Source organism: Triturus cristatus, chromosome 4_2 (assembly GCF_964204655.1).
Source record: "Triturus cristatus chromosome 4_2, aTriCri1.1, whole genome shotgun sequence".
Classification (NCBI taxonomy): domain Eukaryota; kingdom Metazoa; phylum Chordata; class Amphibia; order Caudata; family Salamandridae; genus Triturus; species Triturus cristatus.
The window spans coordinates 236,399,914-236,414,207 of NC_140586.1; positions in this window are offsets into that span (position 1 = coordinate 236,399,914).

Genomic DNA, 14,294 nt, shown 5'->3' on the forward strand with positions numbered 1-14,294 from the left:
TTTAAAAAATTTAACTATCGCCTCAGCTTGCTAAGGACAGACCTATTGGATTTTCCAATGCTCCACCACCGAACACCTTCACTTCCAGATCAGCCCTAGAACCACACTTCGCGGCACACTCGCCTACAGACCCCCCCGGACCCTGTGCCACATTCGCCACTACCATCGCTGACCTCATTGCCCCCCATGCCATCGCCTCCACGGACTACAAACTCATTGGAGACCTGATCTTCCAACTCGACGACCCCAGCGAACCCAACTCCGCCACCCTCCTGGACAACCTCGCCAACATCCGACTGAAACAGCTCGTCACCACCCCTACCCACAAGGCAAGACAAACCCTCGACCTCATCTTCGCAAGCCAGAACAACATCAGCTTCAGCCACACCACACAACCCCCATGGACGGACCACCACTGCATACACTTCCTCGTCAACAAATCCATCCCGCCCAAACCTGCACCCCGCCCTCCATGAAGAAACTGGAGCAAAGACACAGAGGAGCAGCTTATCTCCACCCTCAACCGTGACACCCCAACCACCTCGTCCGACGCCAACCTCGCAGCCAAAGAACTCTACAGATGGATCACAGACTGCACAGGTGAGCTCGCACCCCTATGCAACCCGGACACACAGCGCCCCAGGAAGGCCGCCTGGTTCACCGCCGACCTCCATGAATCCAGACACACCTGCAAACGTCTCGAGAATAACTGGAGAAACAGTAAAATCACGAAATATCGCACCACCTACAAGAACGCCATGACGGAATACTACCAACGCATCAGATCCACCAAAAGGACCTTTATCCAGAACAAGAACCTCGCCAACTCCAGTAACTCCAAGGAACTCTTCAATGTCATCCAGGAATTCACCAAACCCCCCAGCAAAACCACGGACATCACCCCCTGTCAGGACCTCTGCAACAAGCTCGGCTTCTACTTCCATTTAAAAATCAAGGGCCTCTAGGACAACTTCAACGACCAGACACCTGACTTCGAAATCACTCCCTCCTCCAACAAGGCCAGCCAGCCCACCATCTCCTCCTGGACCCCAGTCACCACTGAAGACACCGCATCGACCATGAAAGGCATTCACTCAGGAGCTTCCACGGACCCCTGCCCCCCACACCTCTTCCACAGAGCTGCAGCCGCAATGTCTCCAGAACTACAACTCACCATCAACTCCACCTTCGAAACCGGCATCTTTCCCGACGACTGGAAGCTCGCAGAAGTCAGACCCCTACTCAAGAAGCCTTCAGCTGATCCCACGGACCTCAAGAACTACCGACCCATCTCCCTCCTCCCCTTCGCGGCCAAAGTCACAGAGAAGACCTTCAACGTCCAACTAACAAAGTTCATAAAAGAAAACTGCATCCTCCCCCCCTCCCAATCAGGAATCCACAGCAAGCACAGCACCGGGACCGCTCTACTTGCCGCCACAGACGACATCTGCACCCTCCTCGACCAAGGACATACTACGGCTCTGATCCTACTCGACCACTCTGCAGCGATCGACACCGTCTCCCACTGCACACTTACCGCCAAACTCCACAACGCCAGCATACGGGGAACCGCCCTCAAATGGCTCCGCTCCTTCCTCACTGGCAGAACCCAAAGAATCAAACTAACACCCTTCCTCTCCGAACCAATGGAAATCAACTGCGGAGTATCCCAATGGTCATCGCTCAGCCCCACGCTCTTCGACATCTACATGGCCCCTCACGCCCCCATCGTCAGACAGTACAGACTCATCATAGTATCCTCCGTCGACGACACCCAGCTCATCCTCTCCCTCACCAAGGACCCCATCACCACCAGACTCAACTTCCAAGAAGCAATGAAGGACGTCACATCCTGGATGAACAGCAGCTTCCTGAAGTTCAACTTGGGGAAGACAGAGGTCCTCGTCCTCGGCCCCTCTGCTTGGGACAACACCTGGTGGCCCACAGCCCTCAGCAGCCCCTCACCCCCACGGACCACATCTAAACCTCGGCATCGTACTCGACTCCTCCCTCACCATGACCCGACAGTTCAACGCCGTCGCTGTCGCCTCCACCTACTTCAACACCCTCCGCATCCTACGAAAGACTTTCAAATGGATCCTCCCCGAATCAAGGAAGATCATCACCCATATGCTCATAACCAGCAGACTGGACTACGAAACACCCTCTGCGCCGGGATCAACAAGTCTCTTCTCTCTAAGCTCCAGACAATACAGAACACTGCAGCTAGACTCGTACTCGGCGTCCCTCAACACAAACACATCGCCCAACACCTGCGTAACCTCCACTGCCTCCCCGTTGGGAAGAGAGTGACCTTCAAGATACTCACCCACGCCTAAAAATGCCTGCACAACACCAGATCCCAATATGTCAACGACAGAATCTCCTTCCACGCACCCAAGGAGAACCTCCGATCCACCGACCTTGCCCTCGCTGAACCCCTGTGCATCCTCAGAGCAAGAACAGGTGGAAGAACCTTCTCCTACCTCTCGGCCAAGACCTGGAACGAGCTTTCAATCAACATCAGACGTGCCCCCACCCAGAACATCTTCAGGAAGACCCTCAAGACCTGGCTCTTCAACCAACTGGAGCTGCTCCCCCCCCCCCCCCCACCACCCTCCCCCAGCGCCTTGAGACCCTCACGGGTGAGTAGCACACTTAAAATTCCGTGATAGATTGATTGATTATTTTTTTTACAGATGCATTTATTTGCAAGATTCACTTTTGTCATAGTGCCATGTACTTACATATTGCACCTTGTTGGCAGGTTTTTCTATACTGAAAATAGAAAACGCATTTTTTACAAGTCAGTTTTTGCTTCTTATCAACAAATGTTTCATTCTAAAAGTTTTCTCTTTTTAAATTATTGTGAGGTACACTATAATTCTAGGGTAAGGTAGAAAAATACGAAATAAATTCACTTGACAAGGACCATGATTGCACTTCAGTGGATGGTGTTTCACATGACACACTTCAGCACGTAACAGTGGGTGATGTCTACTAATAGAATGGCTCACAGAGTTGAAAAGGCAGGGTATTTGGGGAATTACATCCACTTTTGGTTTTAAAGACAAAGGGGCATATTTACAAGCCCCTTGCGCCACTTTTGTGTCACTTTTTCCATGTTAAAAATTATGCAAAATTGGCGCAAGGGCCTTGTAAATAAGCCCCAAAACGTCTGAGACAGTGCATGTGCACTTGTGAGATCTTTGGTTAACTTAAAAAGAGCTTAGAGTCCGCCCATTACTTACCATTAGTTGGCTTCATCATCACTCTCATTTCCTTGCATTTTGTTGGTCATCACGTTCCATTGTCACTTTCTTTTTGTGTGTTTGTCCCTTCGATGGAGCATTGGAGGGTGACCTTCTGTTGCTCGTGCTTGGATTCAGGTACTCTTCTTTTTTTTCTTGCTTTCTCGTCATCGTTGCTTGTCCATTGTTTCTTGCACCCGTCCACATCCCTTCGTTGTTGCTTGTCCTCCCGTCATTGTTGTTTGCATGACTCCCATAGTTGTTGCTTGCATCTTCGCCCTACCTATCGCCCATCACTGTTATTTTCCACCCCTGCCCACTTCTGTCATTGTCGCGTGCCTCCTTCTCCTCTCGTTTGTGATTGCCCCTCTCACCAGAAATAAAACTGTTATGATGTGGCCAGTGATAGTTGCATCATGGCTTATATTTTTCAAATTTATAGCTATTTTTCACAGTAACTGCGCTATTGTACAACATGGGTAAAATACATTGACAAAGCCAATAGTGCTGGCATAGGGGAGACCTACTGGCTTTGCCATTGCTTGTTGTGATTTGGTGTACATCTATTTAGTAGCTTTGAAGAAATTAAGGTCTAAAATAATTGTATATATCACACCAAGGAGTACCCATGTATCTAACAGATCAAAATATTTGATCTGATTGGCTGTCACCCCAACAGCAAAGATGTGGAGGCAGCCATTTTAGGACTCAAGGACTCAGTCCTGTAAAATATGACAAAATATATTTAGGGGAGGCAGGGTGGTGATACCCTGTCCCCCTAGGCCTGGAAGAGCCTAGGGGGACCAGAGGTGCCAAAATGTGATTTTGTTTCTCAGCGCCACAAATCCGAAGGGAATCCCCAGTTGTGAAAATGTGGCAGGCTCCTGCCCATTTTGAACTTCAGCCCCCAGGGCTGGGCTGGCACCAGGGGGTCAGCACATTATATTTTTAGGAGAGGAAGCATGCAGTCCACATCCCTGAGCCTCTCCCCCCTCTGTTAGCCTTTTTAGACCTCAGGGACCCCTTCTCCAGGCTCTAATCGTATTTTTTAGGGACCCCGGCACCCCACCCCCATGGCCATCAAGTTTTTTGGGGAGCTGGAGGGGGGCGATACCGTTGCAGGGTCCCAAGGACCCCTCACCCAGGACACTGTAGTTCCCTGATCAGGAGACTGCAGGCATACCCTGCCCATACTCTGCCAAGCGGGGCATACAACTTTTATTTGATTGCGGTTTACTTTTATTTCTTTGACTGCAAAGTGAGGGGATTTTGTAAAATGAACTATGTGACAATTGTGCTGGTGTGAAAGGAAAGGCTGTAGATTGTCATTTATTTTCAAATACAAAAAACATTTAAATAATATAAATGAAGTGTAAATATATCTGTGTGATGGAAACAAAATCAAGACACTTTACTTGTTCATGAGCAAATGACAAATATTTGCTGAAATTCATTTCCCACGTATTATCATTTGTGCACTATATAGTTTTATCAGTAAAATACGTCTGTACATATTAAGTGGTTATTTCAATGGAGAATGTGCTGTCTGTAAATGACAGTGGGATACCACACCATGCTTTAATAATATGTTATCACAGTGTACCCTAAAATGAGCCACCTGCTACACAATGCACCCCTGCTACTTTCTTGCTAAATAGGCGTGACTCATTTTCTAAACTTAGTGACTCACTTGGATTTTTCACTCCATTAGACTTCAGTGATGTAACATTGATGGCAGCGCCCCTACTCTTAAAACTCTTACAGCACCACTGGTTGTGAAGAGGGAGGCGATGGGTAGAGTCATGAATGATTGTATAATGGGAAGTGTTTTCATTCCGGACCAGTACATGAAACTGCACAGCATGAGTAATAACTAATGGGGCAAGGTGCATTTTGGGCAAAGGAATGGCATGACATGCATCTAAACAATTTCCCATTCAATGTGGAAGGGTTATGTGTTTCACAATACACAGTTCAATAGATGTGCAGCAGCATTATCAAAGGTGTGCTCGCATATTGTTCAGAAAAAGAGTTTTTCAACCTGATTTTGCAGAGAAAATCAATCTCACTGCGTAGCTCGGTTTTTATGTGTCTTGCTATTACATTCACAAAGTTTAAAACGTTCAGGCTACTAGAGGAGGATATTGATTAGCAAAAGTAACAATAAATAATTTACTATGCTCTCAGCTTTCTTGGTTCCAGCTCTTTTCTGTATCCCAGTCCATCGTTATTTTGCTCACTATGCCGCTTGAGATGAGACACATCTATATGCAAATCAGCCTGGGTCCTGCTCCAGTAGGGACAGTCCAGCCCAAACCGCCAAACCAGACCCCTCTGAACAGAAACGCAAGGAAAGCAAGTCTGGCTTCACTGTAACTGGGGCTCTTTAGTCGAGTGCAGCCTAGTTCTAGTGGCACAGTGAGCATGGGACCCACGCCTGGACTAACCCATCACACTTAGGGCATCACACTGAAGTAAACAAAAAAGCAATGGGTCGAATGTTTGAATTAGTCTCTGCCACTGGTAATTACTCGAACCGCACCCCAGTCTATCATTATTTTGCTGTCCATGCCACTTTACATTAGACCCACCTATATGCAAATCAGCCTTTTTTCTTCTCCAATAAGAAGAGTGCAGCCCCAACTGCCAAGCCAGGACCTCTCTGAACCGGAACACCCGCTTCCCAAGATCCAAGTAACCAAGGCTATCCCCAGACGTGGGTCCCTTGCTCACTGTGCCACTAGAACAAAGCTACACCTGACTGAAAAGCCCCAATCAGGGTGAAAACGACCTTGGGTTGCTTGTGTTCTCGTTCAGGGAGGACATGGCCTGGCAGTTTGGGCTGGACTGAACCTTTTGGAGGAGGGTCAAGACTGATGTGTATATGACTTGGTCCAAGAGAACAATTGGTTACAGTGCTACCCAGAATGATTGTCAGTGCCTAGACTCACTGCAAGCGTTCCCCTTATCACCTTTGAACGAATGAATGTCATTTATAAAACATGCAGCTGCTTCCCAGGAAGCGTCCCGGCGCTGAATAAGCCTGTAGAGCATAACAGAAAAAGGCTCTAACATTCCCTAAAAATATGTGATTTTATTGCTACCTTAAGGGTGTTCTCCACATCTAGAACTCTCAAAGCTTTAGGGAGTGATTTCCAGATTTTAGCTGCCAAATAGGTGAAAGACAGAGCACCTGTCCTTTCCTTCTGTGTCCTATGGATGCACACCAACCCCTGGGTGGAGGAACATAGGGCCCTGCTGGGAATATGGTTCTTAAATTAATCAATCGATCAGGTTGTATTTGCAAAGCGCTGCTTACCCCTCCCATCCAGAGGGTCTCCAGGCGCTTTGTAGGCAGAGAGTTCCTGCTTGATGCAGAGCCCTATGAGTGATTATCAGGGCTTTCCTCAATTTCTCTTCCTAATCCAGCCCCGGTCCATGTAGGTAAAAGCGGTGAGGCTGTGTCAGGGGGGATTTCGAGGGACGATGCAGAGGGAAAATTAAATAAATAATTAATTTTCCCTCAGCATCGTTCCTCGAAATCCCCCCTTACACTGCCCCACCACTGTTACCTACACGGACCGCGGCTGGTCCAAACAGGAGCCAATGTAGTGTATTGAGGTTACTCTTAGTAGATTGTTTTCTTGAACAGTTCAGGATTAGTTTCGCAGCTGCATTGTGAACCAGTAACTTGTTGAGAAGTCTTGCCAGCAATCTAAGGTAAAGAGCTTTCACATAATTCAGCCTTGCAGTAATCATAGCATGAACCACGATTTTCTGTGTGTGGTGACCAGGTAAAAGTGTGAAGATCTTTAATGATTTTAATAGGGCAAAACATGCAGCTGTAACAGCTCTTACCTGTGGTTTAAACAACAGGTGACCTTCACACTTTATGCCCACATTTCTAACCTTTCATTTAGGTACTGGCAGAGGCCCCACATCACCCAGACACAATAAACTGGCATCAGGAGAGCCAGAGGCTCCGAAAAACAAAATTTCAGATTTATCTGAAAATCAACTTTACATAACTGTGTTTCATCCACTTCACTACCGCAGTCAGACAGCTGTGAGCGTTATTCACCACTGAGCTATCTATATGCTGAAAAGATAGCATCAGCTGTGTGTCATCGGCATACAAAACAAGATTGTAGCCTCAGCTCTCTATCATCTTCCCCAAAGGTGCCAAGTAGATATAAAATGTGGGGCTCAGTGCCAAGTCTTGAGGCACCCTGCAACTTATCATCTTAGAGCCCAATATAAATGCTGGAAGCTGTACTGCTATTTTTCTGTGAGATAAAAATTATTTAAGACAATTGTTGGTCATGTTGGGGATACCAGCTGCCCTCAGCCGGTCCAGAAGGATCTCATGTTGACCATATCGAACGCGGTTGAAAGGTCCAGCAGAACAACTACTGCTTTTTTGCCTTTGTCCAGGTTGGATTTGACAAATTCTGTAACCTCTAAGAGGGCTGACTCAGTACTGAAACCTTTGCGGGAAACTTGACTGGGTGTGGTGTAGGGAAATGTGATTTTTTTCTATAAGTTCGGAGATCTGAACATTGACTAGCTGCTCTAACATTTTTACCAGAAGTGGAAGGAGGGACATTGGTCTGTAGTTGCTCATGCAGAAGGGATCTGAGTTTGCTTTTTTAACAAAGAAAGGACCATGCCTTCTTCAACACTTTAGAAAAAATACCAGTTTTTAGGGACAGATTAAAGAGCATATTTGTTACGTTTTGACGCCATCCATTTTAGAATCCTTGGTGGGCTGGGATCAGGTGGTGATCCCGACGTAACCACCAGGAGTGCTTGGTAAGACTGAGCCACGAGATGTTCTCAAATTCAGTTAATTCTAGACCATCTGGCAGTACTGAGGGTTCCATAAATGGAGAAAGATTGTGAGCCACCTTGTCAATGGCCAAATTAGAGTAGATGTTAGTGATCTTTTCCTGAAAATAGTCTGAGAGCTTATCACATGTGGCCTGGGAGACCTCAACATTTTATTTAGTGCTGGCTGGAGAGAGGAATGACTTTACTATCTGAAAGATAGCTTTAGTTGTGTTTCCCTCATTGTCTATTTGTTCTGTGATAGTGGCTGCACGAATTTCAGCTTTATAATGACTTTGTCACTTTTTTCTTTAAGCACTGCCGGCATGAACCAGGCACCTGAAGTACCCTTTTTTATAGGTGCAGTTCATCCAATGCCTTACAGAGGCATCTGTTAAAATTCTCAACATCAGAATCCAAGTCAAGTTCTGCATTCAAATAATTGATATTGAGCGAGTTGATTATATTGGCCTGCGTGATCTTATACCAGGGGCGACTCTCTCTAGCTATCTTGACATCAGGTTTGACGTAAGCTGTTGCATTCCAGTAACAAGCATTGGCATAGCCAATAGGTCTCGCCTTTGGGACCTTATGTGTTTAGGCAGAAATTTTGGCTATGTTGTAGAGCATTGTTGTAATTAAGTAGTATTGAGTGGTAATGTGTGTAGTGCATTGAAGATGCATTGAGTAGAGTGTAATTATGTGCCTTGTAATTATGTGGTACTGAGTGGTAATATGTGGAGTGCATTTTAAATTGCAATGAGTATACTGTAATTATGTGGCTTGTGTAATTATGTGGTATTTAGTGGTATGTTGAGTGTATTGAAGTTGCATTGAGTGCGGTGTAATTATGTGGCGTGTATTTATGTGGCATAGTGTTATTATGTGGAGTGTTTTTTTGGTGCCTTTAATAGAGTATAATTATGTGACATGTAATTTTGTGGTAGTGCGTGGTATTATGTGGAGTGTTTTTATGTTGCATTGAGTATAGTGTAATTATATGCTGTGTAAATATGTGGTACTGCGCATTATTATGTGCAGTGTATTTATGTTGTATTGAGTAGAGTGTAATTATGTGGCTTGTAATTATGTGGTACTTAGTGGTAATATGTGTAGGGTATTTTAGTTGCATTGAGTGGAGTCTAATTATGTGGCTTGTAATTATGTGGTACTTAGTGGTATGTGGCATGTATTAATGTAGTATTTATTTTTGTGTAATTATGTGTTGTGTAACTATGGCACATTGAGTGGTATTATGTTGAGTGTATATATGTTGGATTGAGTACAGTGTAATTATATGTTATGTATTTATGTGGCATATTGTTATTATGTGGAGTCTTTTTATGTTGCCTTTAATTGAGTGTAATTATGTGACATGTATTTTTGTGTTAGTGCGTGGTATTATGTGGAAATACGTAGCATATCATTTTGTGTCAATGATTGGATTTATGTGTAGTGTATTTATATTGTATTGAGCATAGGCCAATTATGTGGCGTGTAACTATCTCACATATAGTGGTATTGTGTGAAATGTATTTATGTTACATTGAGCACAGTGTGTTTATGTGGTATGTAATTTTGTGGTTTATTGTTAATATATGTAGTGTTTTGTGAGTACCTAGCAGGCGTTGATTACGGCCATGGTTTTTGCAACATGCATCAGGTTAGTGTGATATATTGTTAAATATGGTAAAAGCAGTTTGAAAGAATGGGAGGGGCTGAGGTGAAATATGGGTTACGGGAGAGAGGAGAGGCAGAGGGGAGAGGAGGATAGTATATTTGTAAATATAGTGAATGAAAATTGGGCTATAGAAACGTTATATTGTGGATGCATATTAGGCATGACATGGTAGCGCGGTTAATGAATTCAGAAGGCTGGCAAACTTTAGCTGGTGGAGTGGCAGTGTGCTGTGGCGTGAGCGCTGCTCCCAGCAGGCTTATAGGGGCTGGCTGAGCTGCTAGCTAAAATGCAACAATATCATTCTGGAGTCCCAAAACTGCACCGCAGCTTTTTTATTCACTGATATGAGGAGCGGCAGTGCCGTGCCCAATAGCTACTGGCATGACGTCAGTCAGGTTACTTGTCACTGGATAGAGCCCCTAGCAGGTGTTGATTACGGCCATGGTTTTTGCAACATGCAACAGGTTAGTGCAATATATTGTTAAATATGGTAAAAAGCAGTTTGAAAGAAAGAGAGGGGCTGAGGTGAAATATGGGTTACGGGAGAGGGCAGAGGAGGATGATATATTTGCAAATATAGTGAATGAAAATTTGGCTATAGAAACGTTATATTGTGAATGCATAATAGGCATGACGTGGTAGCGCTGTTAATCAATTCAGAAGGCTGGCAAAATTTAGCTGGTGGAGTGGCAGTGTGCTGTGGTGTGCGCGCTGCTCCCGGCAGGCTTATGGGGGCTGGCTGAGCTGCTAGCTAAAATGCATCAATATTATTCTGGAGTCCCGACACTGCACCTCAGCTTTTTTACGCACTGATGTGAGGAGCAGCAGTGCCGTGCGGAGGTCTGCTGCGTCACGCGGCAGTGCGAGCGGGTTGGTTGCAGTTCACGATAAGATTAAAATCGTCATTGCATCGCCGCCCGGTAAAAATCCTTTAAAATGAATGTTGAGTCCTGTGACAGGACGGACCCAAGCGCAAGGACCATGGTGGCTACTATGGATCCCAGAACACCACTGAATAAGAAGACTGCAGCTCGAACAGCCGCAGCGCGTTATTTTGCGGGAGTCATTGCGACCACTAGGCGGCCCATAACTGAATTGCCACTGTGCTCGGCTCACAAAGTAAGTGTGCCTGCTGTGCCCTGGATTGTGTATCATATATCACTGTAGTCTACAATTACAATGTGTTTGGCTTATAAAAAATTATGAAATATGGGTTGTAGTGCCGTCTTCAGCTACCTGCCCTATATGTTACAGCAAAAGTTCACACCGTCATTGTCTTGTCTGTGGTTTATGGAACTTTCCAGGAGCTGCGCGACATTATAGTTGCACTTACTACCGTTCAGGGAGATGGGGGGGGGGGCGACAAACCGCTTTTGGCGGCGTCAGTGCGTCCAATCGAGGAGTTCTTTTGAAATAATTGCACCCTGCTTTGACCCGTGTCCCTCACCTGCTTGCCCAATCAATGCCCGGTGCTGGTCTACAAAGGCGTCTACGACCAGGGCCAGCACGACCACCATCTGTTTCCAATTAACGCGACCGGTCGCGATAATTGGAAACAGATGGCACTGCTGCTCGCTTCCGAGGACCCTAGGCCAGGGACCAGAGAAGGCGGGACATGCACCCGCCTTGGGCCAATTGCATGCTGTCTTTCTTAGAAAGACGCATGCATAGGCCAATAGGGGGAGATTTTTAAAAAAGCACACGCACGAGCGTGTGTTCAGAGTTTTAAAGCCCTTACTAAAGCCTTGCAGAGTAGCGCATGCGCGCTGGCTCAGGTGAGACCTAAAAAGGAATTAAATAATGATCTGACCAGATCACAGGGTATGGTTAGGTACAAACCAAGTTGGCCAAATTAGAAAAACATAAATCCAGGTTATGCCCTTTAATATGAGTAAGGCTCACTACCTATTAACAGAAGATGTAAGTCCCTTCCCTCAACTGTGGGCCCATTTATTGTTTGGCTCACCCCTATGGACAATAAACTCCCCTAACACAGTATAATTTGAGTATAGTAAATTTAAAGGGGCTATCGCTTTTGCCAATAATTTGACAACATTTGAGAGGCTGCCTGAGGGCCGATATAGTAAGGTACTAGAGAAGGAAAGGTTACTAGTGATTTTCAGAGACTAAGGGCCAGATGTACGACCCATTTTTGCATGCGCAAACGTGTTAGCGACCCATTTGCGCGTACAAAAACGAATAGGGCCATGTACAAACCCTATTTAGCGAGTTGCAATTTATTTGCAACTCCGTAAATACGATTTGCGGCTCGCAATTAGGAAGGGGCGTTCTAAGGGTGTCCCTTTCTAATTGTGACTCGCTACCCTCTTCAAGAGGGTGGTTATGCACTCAAAAATGGGAAAGGGTCCCCAGGGGACCCCTTCCCCTTTGCAAACAAAGGGGAAAATATTTTTTAGGGGCAGGCAGTGGTCCCAGGGACCACTACCTGCCCTTAAAAAATGAAACGAAAACGTTTCATTTTTTTCTTTTTTAAATGTAGCCCGTTTTCCTTTAAGGAAAACGGGCTGCATTTTAAAAAAAACTGCTTTATTGAAAAGCAGTCCCAGACATGGAGGTCTGCTGAGCCCAGCAGGCCGCCATACCTGGAAGGGCCAGCCATTCCTAATGGGGTCGCAAATTGCGAGTGCCTCATGAATATTGAAGAGGCATGCAATCTGCGACCCCATTGGGTATCGCAAACAGTGCCTCTGACACTGTTGTACATGGCATTTAGCGACTCGCAATTGAGCGCAATTTGCCAGTTGCTAAATGCCCCGGTCGTACATCTGGCCCAAAGACAGCAATTCGGCATTTCCAAGGTCTTCCAACTTTTTAGTTGGGCAGTTAAAATGCTAACGGTGGATCACCGCCATACCACCCCCAACTTTGTTTTCTCGATAGCAAGATACTACGGGGTAACCATCAATTAGTGCAAGTGAAATGCCCGGGCCTGAGATATCATTCATCCAGGTCTCTGCTATAAATAACACATCCCTATATTTTTCAGCTAGCAATTTCCAAATGTCCTGTTTGTGCTTAACTAAGGACCTGGCATTAACTAGGCATGCTTTTAGATTAACAATGTTGGGTGCTAACTGCCTTATGGAGGTAGTGTCCACCTTACCCTAAAGCAAGACTCTGCATATGAAATTTGATGAGTCCCATGATCCAAGTCACTAATGTCCCGAATTATTATAACAAAAAAAACAGTTTTTAACATAAGAAGTTAGATTTAGTGGTTGACTCACAGAGACCTCGAAGCACAAATAACTTATAGATAAAAGGGTATATTATATTTGAATTTTTTGTTTACTATTCTGTGACCATGGGAAAATATTCAATGATATGTAAGGGACTCAACGTTTTTACACATCCTTGAATCAAACAGGCATAGGTGGAATTGAAAATACATGAAATTCACAAAAAATGATGCAGATTTCCATGTTATTACGCAAAATGCCAGCTTTGACATTTTACACTTTTTTAGTGCAAAATGCATCTTCACTTGTATTTCGCAGCAAAGACGCAAACCACCATTTACATTTGGATGTCCGCATTCTTCCTGTGCTCCTGTGTAAGGATATTTACCTGAAGAAAGACTCCATTATGCTGCGCGGCATAATGGCATAATCTCAGACACTTCTGTAAAAATGTCATTTTACATCTTGTACTGATTGATGTGCCGTGGGATTATCTTTGTGTATATTGAGGTGTTCCTCATTCCTTCATGCCACCCCAAGCTGTTCACTCCTGTCTTAAAAGGATACAACCTTGAATCATTGCCATTGGGATGAGAGCAACATGGGATTCCCATTAATCTGTACTTTAGGTTCCGTTTATCATTTTTATAAAATGCCTTGTGCAACCGATGATTGCATCAGAGCGGTCGCCTGGCAAACCTAACATTGCGATTTTTAGTGTCTCCTTTATATCACTGCAACATTTACAAAGTTTGAAAACTAATACATTCAAGAATGAAACTATATAGTTCACGAATTCCACTCAATAATTACACACGCAATTCACGCTATAAAATAATCCAAATTTATTGAAAAATGTACAATCTTAAAACTAACACAAACACGTTTTAAAAGAATGTTCAGTGCCTCCACTTATTCCTGAAACAAAAGATCGTTTATTGAATGAATAAAACACGTTTAAAAAAAAAAGAAATTGTGCCTTCACTCAATGACTATAATATGAACGCTTAGTGCTGAAATTTATAGTTTAAAAACGAATAAAACATGTTTTAAAAAATAAAGTTCAGTGCCACTAAAGATTAAGCAAATGGCCACATTTACAAATGTTTATAAAAACTAATTGATTTTCCAAGACTTAAAAGTAAGACAAACAAGTTACATAATCAACTTATGAATGTTTCAACTTGATTTTTTGAAAGCCCATTTGGCATACACAGAGCCAAAGTATAGCAAAAAACTGTTTCACAGTGGAAGTACTAATAAAAAGTTTAAAAAAAGAAAATTCACAGACTCAACACAATGAATATAAATTCCACACTTCGTATTTTAAAAACC